At 37.9% G+C, this 24,673-nt stretch overlaps 1 protein-coding gene across 1 annotated transcript in view; it reads left to right on the forward strand.

Annotated features, from left to right (window-relative positions):
- COL5A2 (collagen type V alpha 2 chain) overlaps positions 1-24,673 on the forward strand; it is a 166,060-nt gene that overhangs the window by 20,380 nt on the left and 121,007 nt on the right. Inside the window, exon 3 of the mRNA XM_052676463.1 lies at positions 15,878-15,957. The gene's annotated coding sequence lies outside the window, so the exon portion shown is untranslated. The remainder of the gene's footprint in view (positions 1-15,877; positions 15,958-24,673) is intronic.

A 24,673-nucleotide genomic window follows, 5' to 3' on the forward strand; every position in this document is an offset into this window, starting at 1 on the left:
AAAACTGAGTGCTTGAGAAAGTGTGTGTATAAGATGGGTGAAGAGGATGTGCAAGTCACAGCTTGATGCAGTGATTGAGCCCCTGGTGGGAAGGCAGGGCCAGCACAGGGAGCTCAGGTGCATGTAATGCACCAAGATCCACCCCTTCCCAGACCTCATTTAAAGGTTGGCAGCAGAGATAAGTGGATCTTGCTGGAGACCCTTGTGTACCTGAGGCTTTCTCAAGGTAATCGGCTTCATTCTTTTGTTTCTGTGCCTGGGGCATTTGAGCAAGTCCTCACTTGCTGTTGCCTAGGACCTTGCCACTGTGCTGTCATCGCTGTGTCTTCTGTTCTGTTGCATTACAACAGGAGAAACAAATAGGTAATTTTTTCTGCTTTTAATACAAAGCAGTAGAGCATAATGATTTATCACAGCCTGGATTGCAATGTCAACCTGACTGACTTTTCTAATTTTTTTTTTAACTTCTTGCAGTAGCACACTTGATTTGTAGATTTGAAACTTGATTTTTGTTTGTAGGAGACAAGTGTATCAGTGGTGTATTCAAATGGAACAATTATTGTCATTAATTAGCTTGACTTGGATCACTGCTTGTCTTAACAGCATGGACTGTCAAGAAAACAGCCTTCAAGTTCTCACCCTTTTTCAGGCAACAGAAGTAATTTTTTTTCTGCAGACCGATGAATAGCAAATGGGAAACTTGAAGTGATGTCTCTGGACCTGAGAAATGAAGTAAATGAACTAGTTGTTGATGTACACCAATATACTCTGCTAACTTAATTTCATATTGTAAGCTGTCAGAATGCTTTTGGGCTTGTGTAGTATGTTGAATTTGAAATCCTTTATAGAAAGATGCAATGGCTTAAAAATTACCTCAAAACATGCATGATGGTTTAGTGACTGTTGTAATAGATACGGGTTTTTTTACTTGCTTTTCTCTGGTATCTGGCCACACAAATATAACCCAAGATTTCCTTTTATACTTTAGATCAAAACATTTGTAACAGCAGTGTGCTTCTAAGTATTACCTCTCTGAGACATAGTAACAGTCTTAAGTCATTTACTTGTCAGTAACCACATGGGTCTGCAGACCGACTGACATGTTTTCAGTTTAAGCTCTTTCAGACTCTTCACAGGATTTGAATGAAGGACCTCAAATATGTATCTCATAAATTTATATTTTGACCAGAGGAAATATTTTTCATCTGTCTTTCAATATTCTCTTCTGACCCTAAGCTTACACTAATTGCAGTATTTTTGCAGGTACTAGAAAAGTGTATTTAATTTTTTCTAAACTCTAAATTGAAACGAAAGTCACCAATGGCTTGATAATTTCTGTGGAAAATGGAATTGTTTCTCTGTGTGCTTGGAAATTGAGTGTTGTCTTGGAAGAGTCAGTTGCTGTGTTGTCCTTAATGGCTGTTGTATGTAAATGTCTATGCCAGGTAGCTTTGTGCTTCTCTATAAATTATGAGCTACTCTTGAAGGTGGTTTTAAAGGGAAGTTGGCTTGAATTCATGTTATTTTAATCTTCCTTAGAAAAATATGCATGCAATTCCTTAATAGTAGTGGCTGCTAAATCTTATGGAACCAGAACAATTCCTGGCTATGGTGGATTACAGAGGACACACATGTTTTATATAAGGAAAATAATCCATTGTTTTTCAGGTTTTTTTTTTTTTTTTTTAGGCAGCCTATAACAAACATCTCAGACTTTTTTTCAGGCTGCTATTCAAGTGTCAGTGTAAAGCAGGAGGAATGTGTGAATGGTTGTGGCAACAAATCCAGTGTTATTTAAGTCAGTATTCTTTACTTACACTGGAGATTTGTTTCTTGTCAGAAAGGGCAGATGTGAAGGGATAAGGAGAGAGATGTTCTGATAGTTTTAGAATCAAACCTAGAACAACTCCAGCTATTCTCTGCATGTGACTGTGTTCACGTGGATGCAATAAACCTTTCCAGGCAGATACACTCCAGACTTTCATCCCCACCATTGAGCTTAATATTCAAGACTGTTGCACAGCAGACGATTTTACTGTTGCTATCAGCAGTGTGGTGGGGTATATTGCTACAATCAGCCCACCTGTTTTGTTTGAAAGTAACAAGGGGAGACTCCACAGCCATTATATTCCATCAGCCACCCAAACTAATTGAAGAAACTGTAAGATTTTTGTATGTATACAAGTACATACATGTATGCATATGTATTTTTTTATTGTTGAATAAGCAAATCTTTTATGGAGTGGGGTGTTTTTTCTTTCTGCATGTATAAGGGTGCTTAAAAAAAAAAGTATTGGAGGAAATGCTATGCCTCTGACTTAGGAGTGCAAAGGTTTCAAGGGTGGCAGACTCTTGGTTTCCTCTGGTAATCTCTTCTAGGTTCCATGTTCTTGCCATGGAAATTACAGTTGAACTGGCATGCGTAAAGGAATGCATGGTCTGATAAAAGGTTTTGGAGGGAAAGCTTCCTGCTTTTTTATGATCTGTTTTGTATAAGTAGCCAAAAAGAACATAGCTGCTGCTTAGTGGCTGTCAGGGATCAGCAGAGCTCTGGAAACAAACTTTGGAAGTCTCATTTACAAATGAGATTGGGCAAGGTAAGTGGTATAAATGGTAGAGGCACTGGAACCATTTCTTTGCTTATAGTAACTTCTAGAGCAGCATGACTGGGAGCTGCTCCTCCTTGGGGTTTGAGTTGGGCTGTTATTTACAGCTACTGATAATCCGTGTGGTATCACAAAGCATTTTAGGCCTGATTACTGGGTGCCCTACCCAGTCTGATATTTGGTCTTTGCAAACCATGAAAAGGCTAGAAATGCAGATTAAGTACTCAAAGTACTTGCTGGGATTAGCTGGCTAGCAATTGTATGGACTGATAGAGCTATATTTTTTTAAAACTCATATAGAAATTTAAGTAGACTGCTGAGGGGAAAAAAATGTGTACGTTTTCTGATGTTTTCTTGGAATGGATATTACTGAAGATTAAGAGCTAAAATCATGTCCTAGTAAACGGCACTGAAGCCCATCAATTTTATTGCTGATAACAAGTTCACTTTTAACCAAAATTAGTGAAATTTCAAGAAATGCAGTAGACTGAAATGAGTCTTGGGATGCTTACTATGATTCCTATAATTTAATTTCAAACACCATTTGTATATTTCATTTAGTAGTATTTAGGAACTGGCAGTTGCACTGCAGAGGCAGTAGAAGGAGCAACAATATGCATGTTTCTTCAGTAGCCCCTGTGAAAAGTTCTGATCAGTAAAAGTTATGTATGTATATTAAACCTTAACTCTTGGAGACCTTTGTGCTGCTGAGTATGAACAAATGGAGCAGTTTTGGTCTTGCATTATGCTTCTGCCCTGCATTGTTTAAAATCTTAGTCTCTTTGGGTCACCTTCATGCCAGTTACCTTTGTGGTGGCTACTGATGAGGGTGCAAGGCAGAACAGCATCTGTCACCATGGGATGCTTGATCTTCCCTGAGTTGTGTGTGTGACAGGGAAGGTAATAGAAGCTCTGTGCAGGTACCTTTGGTAAGGAGCCAAGCTTGTGTGTCACAGCACATTCAGGAAGGAGACAGTAAGCAACTGCTTATTACAGTTGCTGAGTGTTTGGTAACGTTCTTCAGTAACCCAGGAGGACATCAGAAGGAAGCAAGGGAGGACAGCTTTCCTGAATGAAAATTCTTCAGATGCATATGTATGCTAACACTACACACTGGGTCAACTCTGCATTCACTGAGCTTTTTGCTGTTGTGCTGGAGGCCATCCCTCTCTTTTCCTAGTGAACTCAGTTGAAGTCTGAGGACAGTTCAGCATTAGTTTGGTCTCCGGCTGGCACAGAAGATACACTTATCCCAACCATTAATCCTGTCCTAGTAAATAACTGGGAAAAACCCTACATTTGTTTTGTTTTCTCCTAAGTGTAGTATTCCTATGTGTAGGATCTAGCCTTAAGAACAGAAAACCACACAAGAATACTTCAGGGGACTGCACGAATCTAAAACTGATTGTCCTGAGTTTCCACGTGTACTGGTAGAAAAATGTGGGATTCCAAGAAGAGAAAAATGAATGCAAATCTGTGGCTCAGTGTTGTATTTTTCACTGCCATGTCCCATGTTGAAGCTCTCTTTCGCCATGCTTGAGTATTGTATCACAGGGAACCTGACCACATGCATATATTTCTGAACGTATTTATATTTATTAGATTTAAAGATGTAAAAGTCAACAAGCAGTGTGCAAGTGAAGGAATAATTTGGAAAGATGAGTTTCTTTGGCACTGCCAATGCTTTGGGAACATTTTGTAGTGAGACAAATGACTGAAGAGCCAACTATGTCTGCTTGCTGGTTGAACAAGTCATGAAGTAAGCAAACAAATGACCTACCCAGCTTAGAAAACTGCTAGTCTGACAGGAAAAATCCAGAGGAAAATAAACCAGAGAGGATAGGTTGAGTTAGGTATTTGCATACTGCACTGTGATGGATCTCTTTTTAAACTGCACAGTAAGCTTTTGCAAAAGATATCTGGGTTTTTCATTTGGTATTGCTTGCTGCCCATCAGTTTGCTGCTGATTAGCATAATTTCTCTACTGCAATCAATTCATTCTCTTGTCTGTTACACAAGGTATAAGAATTTCACTTTATTTTCCACATCCTTTGAGTTAGCTATTGCAAAGAGGCTGTATAGACTTCCAACACAGGGCTTAACACCATCCATAATTCAAGTAGTATTCTCATAAAGCCACATGCAATTTGACAAGTAGACAGATGAGCTGCTGCAAACTAATGTACCTTCTATACTTACTTTTTCTTATAGCAGAAGTTAGAGATGAGAGAACTGAAATGTGTTGGCATCTTTTGCAAACGGGGAAATCAAAACCATCCATGCCTTCTGAAGCAACTATGGTACTAAATAGATTTTACCATCTCAGTTAAATTGAAATCAAAGCTAATCTATATCACTTTGCACTGATGTGACAAAGCACGCCTGGTTTTCAAGGTTTATGGTGTTGTGCTCCCCTTCCCTAAACACACTCAGGATCCTTACTAGTTTCCTGTGTTTTCCTCTGCAGAAGTTAGGGCCCTGCATAGTTCTCAGGTTTCTCAGTTTCTCTCACAATGAATGCTTTTCCGTTCATAAGACTTCCAGAGCTTCTTGCTGTTTCTCTGACACTTGAAGCAGGTAGGGTTACAGGAGTTACCCGAAATGTCTGCTCTGTGGGGAGGGCCAGTGTAGTTCTAGAGGTCCCAATAAGGTATTTGTTTTAAAATCTTTGCATTTAAGGGTAACACAAACCTTTTCTTTGAAAGCCACAAGTTTTAGAAATACTGAAAGCCACAATGCAGCTTAGGAAAAGAAATAAGAAACATCTGGTTAGTTAGGATTCTTTCTGCACTGGCACAAAGATGCAGTAATAAAAGCCTTTATTTTCCAAGTCTGTTCTTGCAAAAAATATTATTACAACAGTCTGGCTGCAGAGAGTCTTATGGGAATGAGAACATGCTGCTAAGATAATGCACAGAACAGCTACGCTTTGGAAACAGTTCTCCATTGGCTGGTTACATGAGAGAAGAGTGAGGCTGGCATGGAGCTGGGGCAGGTTTGTGCATCTGTCCCAAACTTTTGGGATAGCAGCTAGTAGTGGAACCAAGTGCAGCATAAACCCTTGCTTGTTTTTAAGGAAGACAGTCATTGTACATATTCACAGTATTGGAAAAGTCACTGAATTACTGTGGGGAATATATATATATAAATTTTTCAACCTGTCTTTGATATTCCTGATAGTAGGCTGTTTCCTGTAACAGAGCAGGCATTACCTGTACTTTGGAAAACCTGTAGCATGGTCAAAATGCCCTGCTGCCTAGGGTCAATTTGCCTTGGAGAAGTAGCCAAAATTCCTAGCACAGTGATTCCTCAGGGCACAAACTATGGATTGTAGTGGCTGCAGCAGGGTGAGCTCGTGGCATCCACGGCCTGAACCCTGGTGATCTGCGTATGGACCATTGCTGCACCTGTCTGGTGTGTAAGCTCTGTGCATCCTGGCAAAGGCTGTCCTAATGCTTTTCTCACAAACGTAGCAATCCCTTGACTTTTAGCTGCAGTTCAAATTGCTTTAGAGTATGACAGCCAGTACCACCATTTTGGAAAAGGTGTCTTGCAGGAGAAATGCTGGTGGTATGGGTGCTCACTGTCTTCTGGTTTTTACTCCGTGGTGAAGCAGTGCTGCATCTCACGGTCAGGTAAGCGTTAGAACCCATCGGTGGGCTGTAACTTTGGACCCACGCCCCAGTGCAAATGGCTCGGTTGGCACCAGGGGTCAGTGTCGGTTCGTTCTATCAGCATCTCCTCTCTGTCTAAGGCTGGGCTAGCCCCTCGAGTGGGGGTAACGTGCTGCTGGGCAGCTGACATCGCCTGGAGCTGAGCTATAGGAGGGAAGTGCTACTGACATGGGGTGACCGCGATTTGTGAACCAAACTGGGATTAAAAATGATATCTTCTCCTTTGCTTGACATTTTCTATGCTCCTCTAAATATGATAATCCTCATGAGTCAGTTTTAATTCCAGTACCAAAATAAAATTGTATTCTAATATTTTCCTACCAATCTTTGGATTTATTTAGCTCAACTGCTTGAAGAAGCTAGATTAATAACGTCATAAGTTCATTTCAATCTAATATGTATAATTATTGCTTGTGTAAAAACAAGTGTAAAAAAACTAGCACTACACAGGGTATTTTCAGTGTGTGTTGTCAGCAACAAGTGTGTTCCCACATGCCTGTAATAACCTTTAATATAAATGCTTGTTCAAAATAGACATTTTGAATATTTTAAATTGGCTCTACTAGCAGACTAAGCTTCTTGCCTTGAGTACTTTTCAAAGGTGCTCAATATTACTCATTAGTTGTCTGGTTTTCAGCAGATAACCTTCCAGTAGGCTCCTCACACTCACATGTTGGGGTAGAAGTTTGGTCATCATCATGTAAATAAAACAAAGGTTAAAAAACATTTTGCTATGGAAGAGACAGCTTATTCAATAACACTTGAATTCTTCAGATCTGGAAGAACAAAATGTAACAGTAGGCACTTTTCCTAAAATTTCAATGTTTTTATCTGTCTGCATGTAAACAAAACAGTTCAGCCTTTTTGAATGAATTAAAAAAAAAAAAAATCCTACTAGCTTGGAAATCATTGATTTATTATCCCTAGTAAACACAGTAATTTCAATTTACATAACTTCAGGCCTTTTCAGTTGGTTATAATTTGTTTTGCTGATCTCTGCTTAGGTGTTGCTGCTCAGTACTCTGAAACTTTCTCATTATGAACTTGTACTGAGTTGAGAGGATACAAGACCAAGGCTTCTCTATACAAAGTACGGCTTAGATGCCAGATTGCCACTGGCACACCTTGATGTTGCCTATGTGCTTTCTGGCCTGATTGCTTGCAGAGTCTGTTGCAGTCACTCAGGATTTGTGTAGAACTCTGTGCCATGTCTTTGTGTCTTTTACACTTGTAGGTAGTTACAAGAAGCTGTGTGCTAAAACCCAGACTCTTAAATTCGTGTTCTTAATGTCAGTACTCTTGTTATTCCAATAGGACTACAAATATCTTAAACAATTCTGTGATCTTTTGTTATTGCTTTCAATGGAATAGTACAGGTAAGTGCAACTTTTCTTATTGATACGTGTGTTTGACTCACAGGAGTCCATTCTGATTTGTTTTTGAAGCGTTGTGGTAATTAAGTTGAGTAATGTTGCTTTAAAAGGATGGTTCATTTTGATAGTAACTTCGTTTAAGCAGTGATTTGGTAATTTGTATCAACGAAAGTACAGTTATTTCAGTAAAACTGCACATCTGCACTGAAAGGAAACTGTTGTGATATTGCCAGCTCTAGGTGAGTCTTACCTGCAGCTCCTGGAACTATACCAGAAGTGCAGCCTATGAAAATCCCCAGGGATTTTTGCTGTTTTGCTTTGCTAATTTTTCATAGGCAAATTTTGACTGAAATGACAAAAACAGATAATAGTTCATATACTGTTAAGTAAGTAAATAGTTCTGTATAGTTTCTGTATGTTAATAATCCTGATATAATTAAATAGAAAACAGTACAAGTGCATGTGTGGTGAATAGATGAAGGAAGAATCGATCTCTTGAGGCCAGTGACAGAAACTGATTGCTGAATGAGATGGTTTTACTTCTGGAAGGACTGTAGAGAATTCTTTGGCTTCTGAAAAAGGACTGATGAAGCTTCTAGCAAACCTTTGCCAGGGAAATGTTGCTCTGTTTCATGGGAGATTATGTGGGCCGTAACTTTAGTTTTAATGGCCACTGGGATGTGAATCCTGGTGATGGTGTTGTGCTGGTACTAGCTTAACAGTCTGCTGCATTTGTCTCCTTTAACAAGTTTTGAGTGTCCTCATTGATGATTTACTTCTAGTTCTTTCATTGAAAAACAAACCAACCAACCCATTCCTGTCTCTATATATCACCCTCTTTCAGCCTATTTCTGCAGCACTTTCTTCACTATTTCATATCAAGCAAAATTTTGTGGTTATTTCTGACTTGGAGGCAGTTCAGCATGTCTGGTGAAGTTGCTTATGTTCAATAGACCATTTGTTTAATTGTTTTTTTTTTTTTCTTTCCCCATCCAGACACTTCTTAATATTCTTCTTTTAATCCTTTCCTATTTCTTTCTAGAACTATACATTATAGCTGCTTTTGTAAATGGGAGTGGCTGATCTAGATTTATTATGTATATAATGTGCTTTTATGAAACAGCCTTATTTACTTTATCAGTACTGCATTTTTCAGGGCGTATGTTTGTCAATTGAAAATGAGATGCCTGCATGCGTGTGCCACAGTGTGAACAGCAGAATCTTCCTGTAGTAATATCTGAATACTTCACAGGTGATTCCTTTATATTAACTGTGAAGAGGAAAAGTAAATAATCAGTGGTGCTATTAGCAGTGCCAGGAGATGGGACCCTATCAAAATATCCCAGTCAGTTGTTCACAACTGGCAATTTTGTTTTCACTGGCAGAAGACAATTAGCATCCCACAGGAGCCAGGCTGTGAGTAAGGAGTAACTACGGCGTAGCTTTTTCCATGACTGGTTGTGGCACAGAGGTAATGAATTTTAGTCACTGTAATTTTATGCTCATTTGTTCTTTGCATTAGGGAAAACACTTTTGTATGTATGTATTCCGGTACTCAGTTCCAATAGTAGCACCAATACAGAAAGCACTTCATAGTGTCTTTAAGTGCTCTCTGTATTTTTGTTTTACCAGTGCTCATCTCTAAGCACGTGGCAACTTCACGGTTTAAAATTAAAATCGTTTAGTGTTTAGCCTTTATCCCAAATCTACTAAGAGGGTAATGCCGTAAGGATGAGAAAATCCCAGCACACACCTTAAGCTTTCATCAGTCTTCATAAATGGCAGCTGATCAGTAGGTAAATGTATTTTGAGAGGGGTGAGAAGCAGGTTTAAAAAAAAAAATTCTGACAGTATATTACATACAATTCTAAGCCTTTCTCTTGCCTTCCCTTCCCCACCTTATTATCTGTCTTCTGTTAAACTGAAATGCTATGAATTCCTTGTGTGAATGTATTCGTATTAATAAATGGATTAGGTCCTTAGGGAAGGAACACTGTGAAGAAAAAGAAAGCAGTAAGTTTAGCTTAGCGTGACTAAAAAAAAACACCTTTGGAAAGAGAAAATTCCAAGAGAAAGGATTGGAACATTGCTTTAATTGAAAAGAATGCTAAGCTGATGTTTATATTAGAATAAATTACTGGAAAACATTAAGACAAAGTATGAAGGTATGAAAATATTTCTGGACTGCAGAGTCAAAAGAGACTAAATTTTAAGAGGATACAGAAGGGAACCTGAAACTTCCTGTTATTCTCCTAGGTTAGAATTGTAATAGGAAAAAAAAAAAGTGATCTTAGCTGGAGATGTATTTCGTTAATTCCTCTGCCTCTTTGCATGTTACCTTGGACAACTGTGATGAACAGTAAAATAAGAGGTCCATATGCCCTACCTTATATGTTTTGGTGTTTGTATTTATTAATGGAAGTGTAATCCTGATGATGTGAACTATGATGCAAAATGTTATGAAAATTTTTCTCCTAGTTTAACCTCCATACTCACCTGCCAGATCTGAGCACAGAGCAAATGCTCATGGCTCAGGGATGTGGAGGAATGGAAACAGTGGGACTTAGTGGAGAAGTGTCAGCAGGTTTTATTTGATATTCATGTCCTCTGGAAGGAGGGTGTGATTGGCTATAGACTTGGATTTTTAAGTTTAAATGTGATTTCTGTTAGGTCTTCTCTATTTGTTCTGTACAAAAGGCAATTCCAGTTAACTTGAGCTATTTTTAGTCAAACATCCTGATTTCCCATCTTTTTGTAGTGAGAGGAAGCAGATAAAAAATTTCACAAAACTAAAAAAGGAATAAGCAAGTTAATATCATGCCATGTTTGCATTTATACACATTTTACAGACTAAAATCAAAGGCAGCACAGTGTTTTGTTTTTTTGCATCCAACAGCTGGTTTTGTGAGCGTTTTATTGGTTATAGAGATTGCTTCTAGGGTATTTCCTTCCAAATGAATCCCATTTATTCTCCTTTTCACTGAACTAATTTAATTTATTTCTAATCAGTGAAGACAGTTTGTGTCATTTGCTTTTTCAGGTAAGTTTCTAGGCTGGAATATGCAATCCAGGATTAAAAGAGCTCTTAGATGTGTTGTCCTTTTGAAAACTATATTTTGTAAAAATTATCATGAACTATTTCTGTGGCGATGAAGTGATGACATCAATACTGCCATGTCAATTACTTAACATAATTATTGAAGATTTAGTTAAAAAAAATAAATGATAGGAACAGAGCAGTTCTGGTGAAAATGGCATGTGCGTATAGAGAGGAGTCCAGCCTGTAATTCCTTCCAGTTATTTTTGATATGGCGTTATGTCTTCATCATAAATGAAGGAATAAACTGCATCATCTCAGTATTTAGGTTTGCTGGTGACTTTTATGGAGTAGAGAATATTCATTTGAATGAGGCTGACTGTAAAACCCACTTAAATTCATGTGCTGAATTTTAGTTATGTAAAAGTTCTGAAAATGATACTTGAAATGCATGAGTTAGACTTGTGCATATGGAGAAATTTGGAACCCTGCTGTGCAATGTAATGATAAATTTCATATGCAGAAGTCTTATACTATTTTTCATTTTTTCTGAAGAATTGAAGTAAATAATGCCTTAACTGTTCTAAAAATAAGTGTAAGCATTGCTATTTGTCAGTAATTAGAATGTTCCACGTGAGTTCTCCAAGACTGGAAATCGGAGTATGATCTTGCAAACATCTTTACAGTGTTCGTAGAATTGTGGAATGGCCAAGGCTGGAAAAGACCTCTGAGATCCTGTTTACCTGTCTACCTATCACCAATAGTTCTCACTAAACCAGGTCCCTCAGTACAGCATCTAAATGTTTCTTGGACATGTCCAGGGGGATCTATGACTCCACCTCCCGTTTCTGAGATTGTTCTAGAGAACCTATTGTTATCTACTGCTATTTCTATTGCTTTAAACTAGAAAGCAATTTATCTCCTATTTATTTTTCTGTTAACTTGTAGTTCAGTTCCATTAAAGTGCACGTTGTTTCAGCCAAGTTTTATTAACTAAAAATTGCAAGAAGCTTTAAGCCTTATGTTTAGAATTTTTGATAAAATCTCATCTGTGCTATTTGTACTGAGCTCTCTGCCTTCCTCAAAGCCCATCATAACCTAAATCATAACAAAATAAATAAAAAAGACTTGCCATGATTGTAACTCCTCTCAACCGTAAGGTACCTCCAAATACTCAATCTTTGGCCAGTGGATTAGCTCTGACTTGAAATTGTGTCTTATTCTCTCTGCTTATTCCCTTGTTTTGTCTGCCATTTGTAGTCTCTCATCTGTGGCTGGCGCTCACTCCTACTTCATGTTCTTACCATGAAGCTGTGAAGTCATAATCCTTGACTGGTACTTCTAAATCCTCCTATAAAAGAAAGAACAGTCATCTGCCATGTAGGCTTATTCTGACAGCAGTATCATGAAATATGTTACAGCTGTAATAACTTGGTTAAGAAGGGAATACTGGCCTATTTTTGAGATATACTGAAGCCAAAAAGCACCACAAAAAATATTACAGTGTATTATTATCCTTAAAAAAAAATTACAACCTGCTAGAGTTATTTCTAGCTGTGTAGTAAGCCTACATATGAAAGATTCCATTTACACTATTTTTCTGCTTGGTGGTAGTAAGACCAACTGATGCTATGGGAATGGCATTTTAATAATGCTTTGAGAGATTACGTAGTGCTTTGATCATTTAAAGAGATGGTCTTTCTGCAAGTATTTTTGAAATACAAAAAAATCTCTAATTTCTGTGGGGTTTTCATGTACTTCTTCCAGGAAAAATGAGCAGTACAAAGACATTGTCATCCTATAGCTCAACAACACTTATCCAAATCCTGTTTGTCCAGGAACTTTCCAGTTATTTCTGTGCATTTTGCACCAGGTTCTCAACAGTAGATTTAAAAAAATCCTTCATACTTTCATGCAAGTGAACAATCATCATGCAAGTGAACTCATCTCTCAAATCATGATTTTCATCATCATTGGAAGTCAAACAAACAAAAAAAGGCTCCTTCATAGTTATTGTGCTGTTGTGTATGATTTTTTTATCAGTTTTTTTTCATTCTGTGTGAGGAGTAATCAAGGAATTGTCTTTCTGAAGGTGATGGCTAATGAGTTCCATGCTCCTCGTTCTTCCTTGGTGAGCAGACAGGATTCTTTCTCTTTGCCCAAGGCTGCCCAGTGTGGTGTCTTCCCAGGAAAACAGACAGGAATGTGGAGGCTGTGCTTAGGGCACTTCCTCACATTTCCATTTAAAATAGCCTGTGCCAATTTTTTATTTTTCTTTCACTGCATTTACTCCAATTTTTTCATCGTGAATAGAGAATGCTTCTTAAATCTTACATCTGTTAAATGAATCTATTTGTGTGCGGCAGACTGCTGCAATGATTAATAATTCCCATTTCAGTGTGGACAGTTGATGCAAAACACAGAATAACATACTTGAAGCTGCACATTTCCAACTGGGATCATATTAGTCATCCTTTCTAGACAAAAATGAAGAGCCATGTCTACACTCAAAGTGAGGTTACTTAAAAAGCAGACAGAAAATGGTAACAGTTCACATTTTCAGAATATGCATCAATGTATGTAGCTCTAAAAAATTCCAGGGTGTGGATTTTTTTGCTTCCTTCTGGAAGAAAGACAGATGTTTGAACGTTACCCACAGCACTCGTCATGTTTTCCAGCTTGGCTTCCTAGATCAACTGTGATCTAGGTTTGACTTTCCCCCCAGAAGATTTATCAACTTCCAGTCTATGATATCTCAGGGGCTCTTCTTCATCAGCATCTGGTGCAGTAATTTTATACAGTTTTGTAATTAATTTCCCCATTTGAAATGCACGTGCTGTTAAAAATGTTAAAAAGGTCATGGTATATGTTACTGTAGAAAGGGAAAAGGTTTGGGATGCAAAATGCCACTTCTTTAATGGTTAAATGTCAATTCTTAGTTGTTGGATGTCAGAAAGTCTTGCTGTAATTTACTCTTCTTTTTTTTTTTTTTTTTGTTTGTCTGTGTGAGAAACTTCATGAAACAAGCAGTGATCAGAAAGGCTTCTGAGGAAATTTATTGAGGAGATGGAACTGGAGTCAGATCAGAAGGGCTTTTGAAGAAATAAGTAAAAGCCATTTGTGGTTCTTGTTTCTACTCAAGAGTAATAAAATAGGTAACTTACCCATTTGTTGCTGAGTTTTGAGCATGATGCCAATGTGTGTGATGGTGAATTTGTGACTAGCAGGAGTGTGATGAAATCACAGCTGACAAAAGGCAGCTCTGTTTGTTCATGATCTTAATTTTTGATCTGGACCTATGTACATCATCAGCTTGTAGCACCCAAAGTGCAATCTCCTTTTTTAGCTGTAAGTTTGATGTCTCATTTCTGTTGCCTTTCCCAACTCCTGATTTACAACTGCATAATTTTAAATTGATGATTTTCAGTTTCTACTTGTGATTTCTTCTTGTCCTAACATGTTAAGTCTCATTTTCTTTGATTTGCAGTTCTGTGTGCTATGAGTCTAGTTAGGGGAGATCACAGGGTGATATTTCCCACTGTAAGTGTCTGGACTGCACACAGTCATCTTGCAAGGACTCAAAGACCACAAATTCTGCATGACTCACTCAAACCTTAATGTGGTGACTTCCAGGAATGCTGCTGAAGAGAATATACCCCTGTCACAAAATGAAAAGTTTTCATTTTAGATTATGGGAGAGAAAAAAGTGGCTTGCCAAGCTTTTATGTTTTCATTTAATTTTGTTTTAGCTTATTGTGTAATTGTAATAAGTGATCTAGAGTCTTAGAGGTACAGCAAATGCTCCATTTGAAAATCTCAGTCGTAACTTGAGTCCCCTACATAAATCCAGAAAAGATTTTCATTGGAAAGAATGTACAATTAAATAATAAATAGATGTAATGCTCACAAATTCATACCAGTTATTCCACTGGAATTATGTTTTGCTTTTTTATCAACACTATTATTCTCAAAGGTTTGAGTATTTTGAAGGAATACTCAAACCTTAGAGTGTTCTCAAAGGTTTCTGACTTACTGTTCCAGCCAGTAACATTTGCCAGAATTTCTTACTGTAGTCATTCTTGTAGCTGCTATCATGGTAATGTCTCTTGTCCTCTGCTCCCCTGAGAGTGCCTCTTACTGGGATTCTTAGAGAATAAATCAGCAGCAGTTTCAGCCCACGTTCTAGTGAGTGGAAGACCTCTGTATCCCTTTGGATTGCTCAGTAGTGACTCATAAGTTTTGGCCAATCCTGGCTTTCTTAACAATTTCGATTCACTGCGGTTGCAGAACAGGATTCTTTTTTCAGTAGTCCAGATGTAAGCACATGGAATTCTGTTTAGAATAAATTAAGTTTACTAAATCTGTGTTTCTTGCTAGGTTCTTTGTGTGGCTGTTAACTTCATTTTCCTTACTGTGACTTTGTTTGGCAAGTTAGCACTCGGAGTAGCTAGCAAACAGCAGGGAGATCTTTCTGGCTATCACTCGCCTGTATGTGTGCCAGAGTATGGAGTGTGACCTGTGTTGAATGTGGGTTTTTTTGTTTTTTTTTTTTTTTTTTTTTTTAGTAAATTTTGAGAGTTTATAATATACGAAATCTTTTTTCTTTTTCTCTTGACTTTTTGAATGCAGTATGAATACAGTTGGGCAGCATGTAGTCATTTGGGCTGTGTCAGCTACCTGGGCTCTTATAAAACCTGTCTAGGTCTGTATGGGCTGTCCAACTGTAGCTGAGGATTTGGACACAGCTTTACTTCCCCCAGAAGATTTGTAAAGTCCTCTCTCCTCTCCTGGAAGGAGACCAAGCAGTGGCTTTGTCTTCCTTTCTAGGATGGCACCTCTAGTTCCTTTTGTCTGTAGCTCAGCTTTAGATACTGGACTGCCATATTGCTGGCAAAATCCTGTCAGACAGAACTAGGTACTAAATATTATGGCATTTCTTGTGAAACGTAACTTCCATCTGCTATGCTGAAGGTTTTGCTATCCCAAAGATTGGTTTCTTTTATGAAATGTAAACAACGCATCTTCTGACTGAAGAACACAATTCGTAGTCATTTATACATTCAAATTCTGAAAGTTGTTTTGTGTATAAACATTTCCATGCTTCCCATCCTACAAGAGGAAGACAAAATGTGTATATATTTAATATAATTTTGTAATTGGAAATTCTATTCATTTTTTTATTAACAGATTTGATGAAATCTGCAACTGCAGACTGTTTCTGTCATGAAGGCTGGATCTGAGAGACTTTATTCTGAAGATTACATGTAGTAAGTAGCAGAAAGATTTTGTAATTCTTAATGTATTATTAAAACATTTCGGAGCCGACTGTAGTGCTGTAGGTTTGTTGTTATTGATGCTCAATAGCACAAGCTCCTGGAATGCCTAAGACTCAGTTTCTGAGAGGGGTAACCTGTCTGAACTTAAGATTCCTTTGACTTTTCCAATTAAAATTAAGAATTAACACTTGAGAAAAAAACACTTAAAGCTTCACTGATTACACCCAGGGCATGATGCATTCCTATATTTAGTGTACATGCTGCATTTTTCTATCTTTCACTTCCATGGATTGGGTGAAAAGAAGAGAGACTGAGTGAAGTGGCATTAATAAAGAACGGTTCTCAAAGATGGCTGAAGTTGAATATCTGAACATTAAGGGTTGCTAAAACCAAAGGCATGCATTTTATTGTCAGAGCCAGCCTTGAATTTCATGTTTCATTTTTAAGTGGTACTTGGAATACTCCATCTGCACCCTGCTGAAATTTGTTCTTCAAAAATACCTGAGAGAGCAGTTTCTTGACAGTGTTTTCCAAAAAGCTGGTGCAAGTTTGATTTCTTAGCAAAGCTATGGTTACATATTGTATCTTCTAAGAAATAACTAGTAATACTAAGAAAATAAACTTCAAAAAAGATAAAGTAACACATGATAATACAGTGCCTTCTAATGTTAACAAAAGCCAGACTTTTTGTGTCTAAGGCTAGTTACACTTCTGTGGTTATTTTGTGCAGTGGCCAAAAAATGGGCACTCGCTTGTAGGCAGAAATTTCAGTAACAGCTGTGAGTTATTGAGGTTATGAACAGGTTAATTCACAGACCTGGTAGTTTGAACAAATGGTTTGCCAGGCTCTGTTGGAGCTTTCTGATGTGAAGGAGGAACCTGAAGTAGGATGCAGTTGAAATGGCTGAAAATTCACTATGGTAAGTAGTAGCTGTCATGGAGAGTCCAAAAAAAAAATATTTTGTGTATATGCTGACTTGCATTCTTAAATGTAAATGCTAAGTAGGGGTGTTGATCTCTGTTTGTTTCTGAGAAGTGATTTTGTGAGGAGGAATTCAGTGATGCTCCTTTGCTTTGCTTCATGTGCATTTGCATGCCAGATGCCTTTTTGTTCCACTGCCCCCCTGCTGCCATCTGCCACATGGCAACAACTTGTAATGGAATATTGGTGAGATGGTTCAACCTCTGCTGACATACTATCAAATCCTCCTCTCATGTTGTGGGTCAACATAATGCAATAGTAGGCATTACTTTTACTGCAGCCCTCATGTATATTTGCTGAATTTCTGGGACATTGCCCTTGATGGGGTCTGTAACAGAATGAGGGATCTGCGTTTTCAAGTCTTTTGCTCTTACATTCCAGGAATAATATAGGTTGGTAGGTAAGTAATTCCTAGCAATACAGCACTTAACTTATCATTTTATCCTAATGAAATAATCACAAAGACGATTTCTGCAAGATTCTATGTGTTTTGGTATGTTTTACACTCATCTCTAAGGATTGGATTACTTGTTTAAAAAACAAAAACAAAAAAACCAAACAAGAGGAAAAAAAAGGCAAATCCTGAAGATTTGAGAAGTCTGGAGGAATTTCAAAGGTGTTGCTACCAACAAGTCAAGATATTTTAGTTGAAAATATCTGTTCTGGTCTCATCTATTGTTGTTGTGAACCAACAGATTATTGGAAATGGGCAATTTTAGAAGTTTGACCTTAGTCAAACTTTGAAGCATATTTTTAAGTAGTAATCTAAGTTTAGGGGAAATGATAGCTATAATTTTGGAAATCCTTTATAAAGTGATTTTTATTTTTAATTAGAGAGGACTGAAAATTCATGCATTTAAACACGAGTGAGGGAAAGCTAAGTATGAGAAATTGAATCATGGCCATAGCTGTTGTATTCCTCTCGTGTCTGAGAGGTTTTATGCAGGTTGTCTGTGGGTATGTGCTGAGCGTAACTGGCACTGAGATTGCATTTTCATTATTTGGTTCTGTTGGAGCCATAAAAGACTAGGCTTTCTTGTGGTGAGCAAAGTAACGTGATTTTTAATTTCAAAAGTGACTTCACCATACTTCTGAGGCTGGTAAATTGGTCACAGTCTTTAGAAAGAACAGTTGAAAATCAACAGTAAGAGCTGTAGACTGTAACTAGTAGTCAGTATTTTTGGAACTGCAATTGATGAGTTGATGAGTTTTTGAGCAGTTAATCTAATCTAAATCTGTGATTCTGTGAAACCACATGCCTGCTTTTACATGCAGGTGCGTATGGCAATAGTCTGGATATCTATACAGTTTTTGCAAGGTATAAAGGCACAACTTGTTTTATCAGTAGCATTTAAGGTTGTATTTTATTAATTCCAAAAGCAGTAAAACTACACAAATTGTTTGCCTTAGCCTTTGAAGTCTCTGCTTTCTTAACATCCTAAATTCTCCTGTGGCTTCTTGGCTCTGTGACATAATAATGATAGTAACTGCCCTTGAGCCCATCTGCTCTAGTGAATCTAGTTTCTAGCATGTGGTTCTTAAGACACCCATAGAAACAGTAATTTAAAGTTAGTGAGAATGAAGGAGTCTCACCTGAAGCATCAGCAGTAGTGATTCAATGGTTGCACCTCCTGCCTGTTTGCAGGGTTGGACCTGTATGAGTTTTGTCATTATTCTATGTAGAACAGAAAATTGAAAAATTCATGCTTTATAGATTCAGGAGATTAAGTTTGAATTCTTTTATTCCCCCAGCCCACCATCTGATTTTGAGCTAACAGACATTTGAAGCATAGCAATGAAATGACTATAGGGTTCATGTTCTTCCATGGTGCATAGATGTGTTGTTTTTTTTCTTAGCTGTTTTTCTCATCATGTAGTTTGGACTCTTTACTAAGATGTGTAACAGAAAGGAAAGTGGAAGAGGCTTGGGAAAATGAAGAAATTTGAGTTTAAAACTAAACGATAAATAGGGAAAAATAAGAGCAACTTAATATTGTGATATTTCTCCTTAGGCTATTAAGATTTTTTCCACTCTGACAAAGTTCATTGAAAATTCCTGTGAAATGTGATATATAGCAAACTTGATTTCTATGTTTACTCTAAAACTTTTTTCTTTTTCTCTAAATGAATGACTTCTATGCTATTTCTGAATTCCACTGGGTATTGTAAGAGAGATTTTCACAGCTGTGTATAGTGAGGTATTCTATGGTTTCCATTCAGATGGAATTGCATATGACCACTGAACTCCTGTTCTTTGAAACCTTCATACAGTACTTCTGAGTACAGGGAAAGGGCTGCATGGCTCCATGTGTGTTTGTGTGAAGACTGAGCAAAGTAGCATTGTTTGCAGCTTCTAGGAGCATTAGATGTGAAAAAATGTGGTTAAAGATGTAAAACTGTTCAGAGAACTACACTGATGAACATGTACAACAGAGCTTGTTAAGAAAGATATGAACTCTGAAATGCTGACATTGTCCTGCACAATTTAAAGTTTGACACAGTTCAAATAAGTTCAAACAAGTAAAATCTCCAAAGCTCTCTGATGTTGCAAAACCATCTCATGCTGTTTTGAATGTGAGCTTTCTGTTTGCATTGAAAACAGTTTGAGATGGTTTTATAATGTCATAGAAGCCAAATCTTTTGTTCTCCCATGGCAGGTATTTCATAAACACAGTAGCGAACAAAACTTATTTCTTTCCATGAGTTTGGTGAACAATTGCTCTTCCCAAGTTAAAATAATGAACCAGTAACTTCGTATGTACTTGGGGTTCCAGTTTCACAGTGGATTGAACCATGTACTGAACATCCTTGAAAAGTGAGATTTAAAATTTATTTCTGGGGGGAGAAATAAGTATTCCAAGATTGTCTACAGCAAAACTGGGAATGTGGAAATACAGGAGAGGAATACTGTGGCAAACCAAGCCAACTCATAAAGGAGCTTCCTTTTCTTGTCAGGAATATGGTTACTCTTGTAGGCTTGCCATATCAACTCAACGTATGAAAATTGCAGACCACTAACCTTAGAGCCATCAGAAGAAAAACATTTTGAAAGTACTTGTAGCTTCCTTTAGTTTCCTGCTTGTACACTAGGTATTAGCAATTGAACTTGGAGTTGACCTATTAATTATGTGCCTTTGATGTAATGCATTGACAACCCATATGGGTTGTGGTCTCCACTTTTCTGATGCCTGGCACTTTGCCCCAGCACGTGTTTTCACAGGTAGACTCTAGAGATGAAGTGGGTTTTTTTTTTTTTGTGCAGCCTGGAAGAATGTGTGATGCATTGCTTCTGGTATGCCAGACAAAGACTTACTATGCTTTGGAAACTATAAGGAAGGAATATTGTGAATATTGTTCCCCCCCCCCCCCCCGTCAGGTCTCAACAGTGGTTTTGGTCTTTGCTGTGGAGAAATGCTGCATGTTTTGCTGCTCTGCTAGCAGTAGCCAGAATTTCTACTAACATACTGGAGAACTTCAGGGTTCCTATGCAGATCTATGCAGTACTGTTCTGTAGAACATTAGGGAATTTGGTCTTGGACTGTAAACAATGAAGTAAAACAGTAAAAAAAGGACCTAATGAGAAAAACAAATGAGGTACTACTAGATATGGTTTAATGAGGAACTAATGTCTGCAGGTGTGTGATTGGACTAGATGATCTTAGGGGTCTTTTCCAACCTTGGTGATTCTGTGATTCTAAACATGTTCACAGCTTCTGCCTGCTTCATCCTCTGCTGTAGTCTGTGCTTGTCCTTCTGAGCAGCCAGTAATAGCAGTGTTCAGTTTTGTTAGGTTTGTGCAAGTGCTTTACTGACAGTCACCTTGTTCAGGCAGGAAAAATCAAAAAGCTACCACCATAAATTGAGATGCACGGCTCCTGGGAGGATGCTGGAGATTGCTCTGGGCAACTATCCTGAGCTCCTTAGTGTGTTATTTGAGCTTATGGAATCTGGATTTTTCTTCAGTAGTTTGGGCAGCTGTTGTCTTATGAGGCATGCATAGAAAGCAGAATTTAGGTAAAGAATGTAAAAAAAAAAATTTTTTTTGTGGTGGAAATATAAGAGTAGAACTGTTTGGAAGCAATTGGAGTCTACAACATTTATGATGCCATAAAGATTTTGTGATTTGGAAACTATTTAGTACTCCATCAGGCTAAACCTTTTGGCAACTGAAGACATATAGCAGTTGCCATATTGGATGTGAAGAGGTCTAACACTATATCACAGAGCAGAAAGTGAGGTAAAGAAGTGATATAGTCAGAGACTGATCTGAGGAGAAAATGTAAATCTAGATCCTGAAGATAAATTCTGATTTCACCGTTTATATGCAGTGTATTTGTACACGTGGGATAGAATGTAAATACATATGTGCTCCACTCTTTTTGTGTTTTGTGAGTACCAAGTGTGTCTGTAGTCTAGAGAATATTTGCATTCAAACTGTTAGCAAATGCAGTTCTATCGGAACTTTATTTACAAAAGAGGTTTAATATTAGCTAGAAATCCCTTAATGGTAATATATAACTATGTACCAAATTGAAATTAGAAATCAGTTGTTTTGGAAGAAGAAACTCAATGTGGAAATAATTGCTGTGGTCTGTGAGAAAGTACTTCCTATCTTGTAAATTCATAAAAGTGCAAAATATGTTGCTTTATTTTTTTCCATTCCTTTGGGGCAGAAGCACTATGTGCCTCAGTGTCATCAGCTGAGGGGATTTGTTGACTATTTAGAGTATAATCTGAGATGTGAGAATGTCTGTGAGCTGTCTGTGGCCAGTTCTAGATGCCAGCTTCCTTCTGTGCTCAGGGATGTTGCTTTTTGCAGCAAGACTGGGAGAACTGAATGCTGTATTTCAAACTTTGTTTTCGAAGTTGAATTTTTAGTGTCAGCACAAGGAGCATCTTGCTTGGGATGGCTTACTGTTATCTGTTGCTCCTCAATGGTATTTAGATCTGCTATTTCCTTTGTTTTTAAGGAAGAGCAAGCTCCGCTGGGTTGCTTTCAAGTGCTGTTGCGTGAGTTGTACCAGTTGAGCAGATCTCCACACAGTGGAGACTGCTTCATCTCTTATCCCAACTGAAGTCATTTGTCGATTCATCAGAGAGCTTAGGGCTATTTCTACTCTTGAGTACCTCCTGGATGTTAATGCACAACATTTGCTATTCCTTCTTGCTTACTGCTGCATCCCAGTCACGGAGGAGAAGAATGGTGGGTGTATGCTGGAAGCACAGGAAGGATTCTCTGGTGGCCAGGCAGTAAAAAGCTGCTTGGAGGAGGGAATCTTTTCTTCTTCAGAATGTTTGTTTCTGGTGCTGTCAGCTATGCCATCTTCTCTGGCTGAAAAGCAGAATGTAGGAAAATGCTATGTTGTAATATAGCAAGCCAGAGGGTTTTGGATTATATGAGCAAGAAAGCTTATGCTGCTGGAGGAATGCGTTTAACATAAGTCATCAACTCAGCTTTGCAGCTGTGGCAGAAAGTGGAGACTTTCTCTGAGCTGACACCCACACATGGCTTGCCTTTTGTTGCAGTCTGAGGAGCTCCTGAAATAACTATGTACTCTGTGAGCAGTTTTCCATGTGAACTGGAAGAACAACTCAGCTTCACCATTACAGCTGTGACTTTCATCCAGTTTCAAAGTCAGGCTCCAAAACAGTCTGTGTTTAGTCTTCAAGGGATGAAAAATAAGTTTGCCAGTCTTACTGCAAACTCTCGCCTTTTTCAGCTAAATTTCATGGGAAGCAAAAGATGTGCCTGAGCAGTGGAGATAGCAGTGGTTTGTGCTGCTTGGGCTACCACTGTTCTGCAGTATGTGAACTTGTAATTTGTGTCAAAAATACATTCCACTCTTAGTCAATATTAATTTTTGTTTTCCATCTATCATTACAGTCACCTGAAATTTTCAGATGTTTTTATATTTAGGTGTTTTAAAACTAACACTCATTCTTTTTTTTTTTTTTTATTTACCAGTAGTACATATGCCTCCTTTAAACACAAAAATGGTTGCAAGGAACAAATCGGAGGAGAATCACATTCTTATAATATCTTTTAATAGCTTTAGGCTGGTAATTTGGATCTTTCTTCATTTTTCAGAAAAGGATTGGTAATTGCAGATTCTCTCAGGGAATTCCAGAACTTAATTTTCCCAACTTTCTCCTGCAGTTGCAAGTAGTTCTGTTTCTGAAATAAAGCATCTACCCTCCAAAGAGTTTCTCATGTGCACGAATGATAGTGTGTACAGGTTCAATTCTTTTGTTTCTGTCCAAGACAACCCTCTATTTCAGCAATGTTCTTTTTATTTTCATGTGGATGTTTTAGTGCCATCAGATTTGCTGAATACTGATTTACATAGTTTTTTTGTTTTGTGAGCAACTATTTTCTTACCTTGACTGTGGTTTTGCTGTGGATGCATTTTAAGGCAATGGGTGAGCAGGTATTTTGGCTGTAGAGGAGATTTTGGCTCTGCCAATCTATGTACTGGGGAGGAAATAGGCAGATGTTTCTCCTCATAGCAGTGTCCAGAGGAATCATTTGCAGTGTAAGATACTTGACCAGAGCTGGCAGTTTCTATGAGATAAGGTGAAGAGGAGAAGGCCTGACATCTGGAAGCCCAGGTAGTGGAAGGAGGGAATCTTCTCTCCCCATCCAGAGTAGTACTTGAGTTTTTCAGCAACTTTGATTTTGAAGAATCGAAGCAAAGGACTAAAAGAAGCAGTTTCTAAGATCATACCTACAGGGAATATTTACATGCATATTCTCATATAGGGACCAAAGTACGTGTATACAAGGCTGTGTCTGAGACTCTCTTCCAGATCTGTGTCTGCTTTGCTTCTTTGAAACTGTCTCCTCTGAACGTTGGATAATGTGAAGCTGCCCCCGACCTGGAGAAAGTATCACGATAATATTTAATGTTGTTCTCTGTGAAAAGAAAAAGGGGTTGTACTCTGGAAGAGGCATCTCATGGGGGAAAAAAAAGAAGCTTGCATAGGGTTGAATGAGGCCATGTTATTCTGTCATGTTGAGTATCCTGGAACAGCAATTGGATTAGCTTCCATTTTTGTCTGCTACACACAGCATAAAATCAACTAACTTTTATCCAGATCATTAGTATTACATGTGTAGTATGCATTTTCCATACCCAACACCTGTGATGCTGAAAGTATATTCAAGTTTCCTATTTTTTTGCTTTAATAGGACTAGCATCATGCTGCTGCTTCTGCAGTCTTTCAAAATTGACTCAGAGAAATTGAAGTACTTAATCTCTAACTTAAAAAATATTTTTTTCTGTTTTTTTAAGGTTTTAAAAAGCAATCCCTTTCCAAAAGACACATTTGGAAACAGTTTTCTTTGGAAAATATGCCAGTATGATTGGTATTCTAATTCTGTTGTGAAATGGGGGAAATGGTGTAAATATTGTGATCTGGGTGTCCCAGATGCAAGTAGAGCTTCTGACTTTGACAGAAACAGGATTTCACCCCCTACATTATGTAGAGAGCTCTTACGCTCTTCCTGAGATGGCTAAAAGCTTTTGTAGTTTATTTTATCTCTTGGGAAATGAGAAGTCACTTCAGGCTTATGTCAGAATTCATCTGTATGCATATAGAAGGAAGCAAGTCCCAGAATCACCTCAAATCCCACAATCACAGTACATAAAACTGAGGCCAGTGATAGCTGGTGTTCCCCGTAAGCTGCCTCTTATGCTTCTCAGTATTGAAATACAGCTTTAAAAT

The sequence above is a fragment of the Tympanuchus pallidicinctus genome, unplaced genomic scaffold, assembly GCF_026119805.1.
Source record: "Tympanuchus pallidicinctus isolate F22 unplaced genomic scaffold, pur_lepc_1.0 scaffold15, whole genome shotgun sequence".
Lineage (NCBI taxonomy): Eukaryota > Metazoa > Chordata > Aves > Galliformes > Phasianidae > Tympanuchus > Tympanuchus pallidicinctus.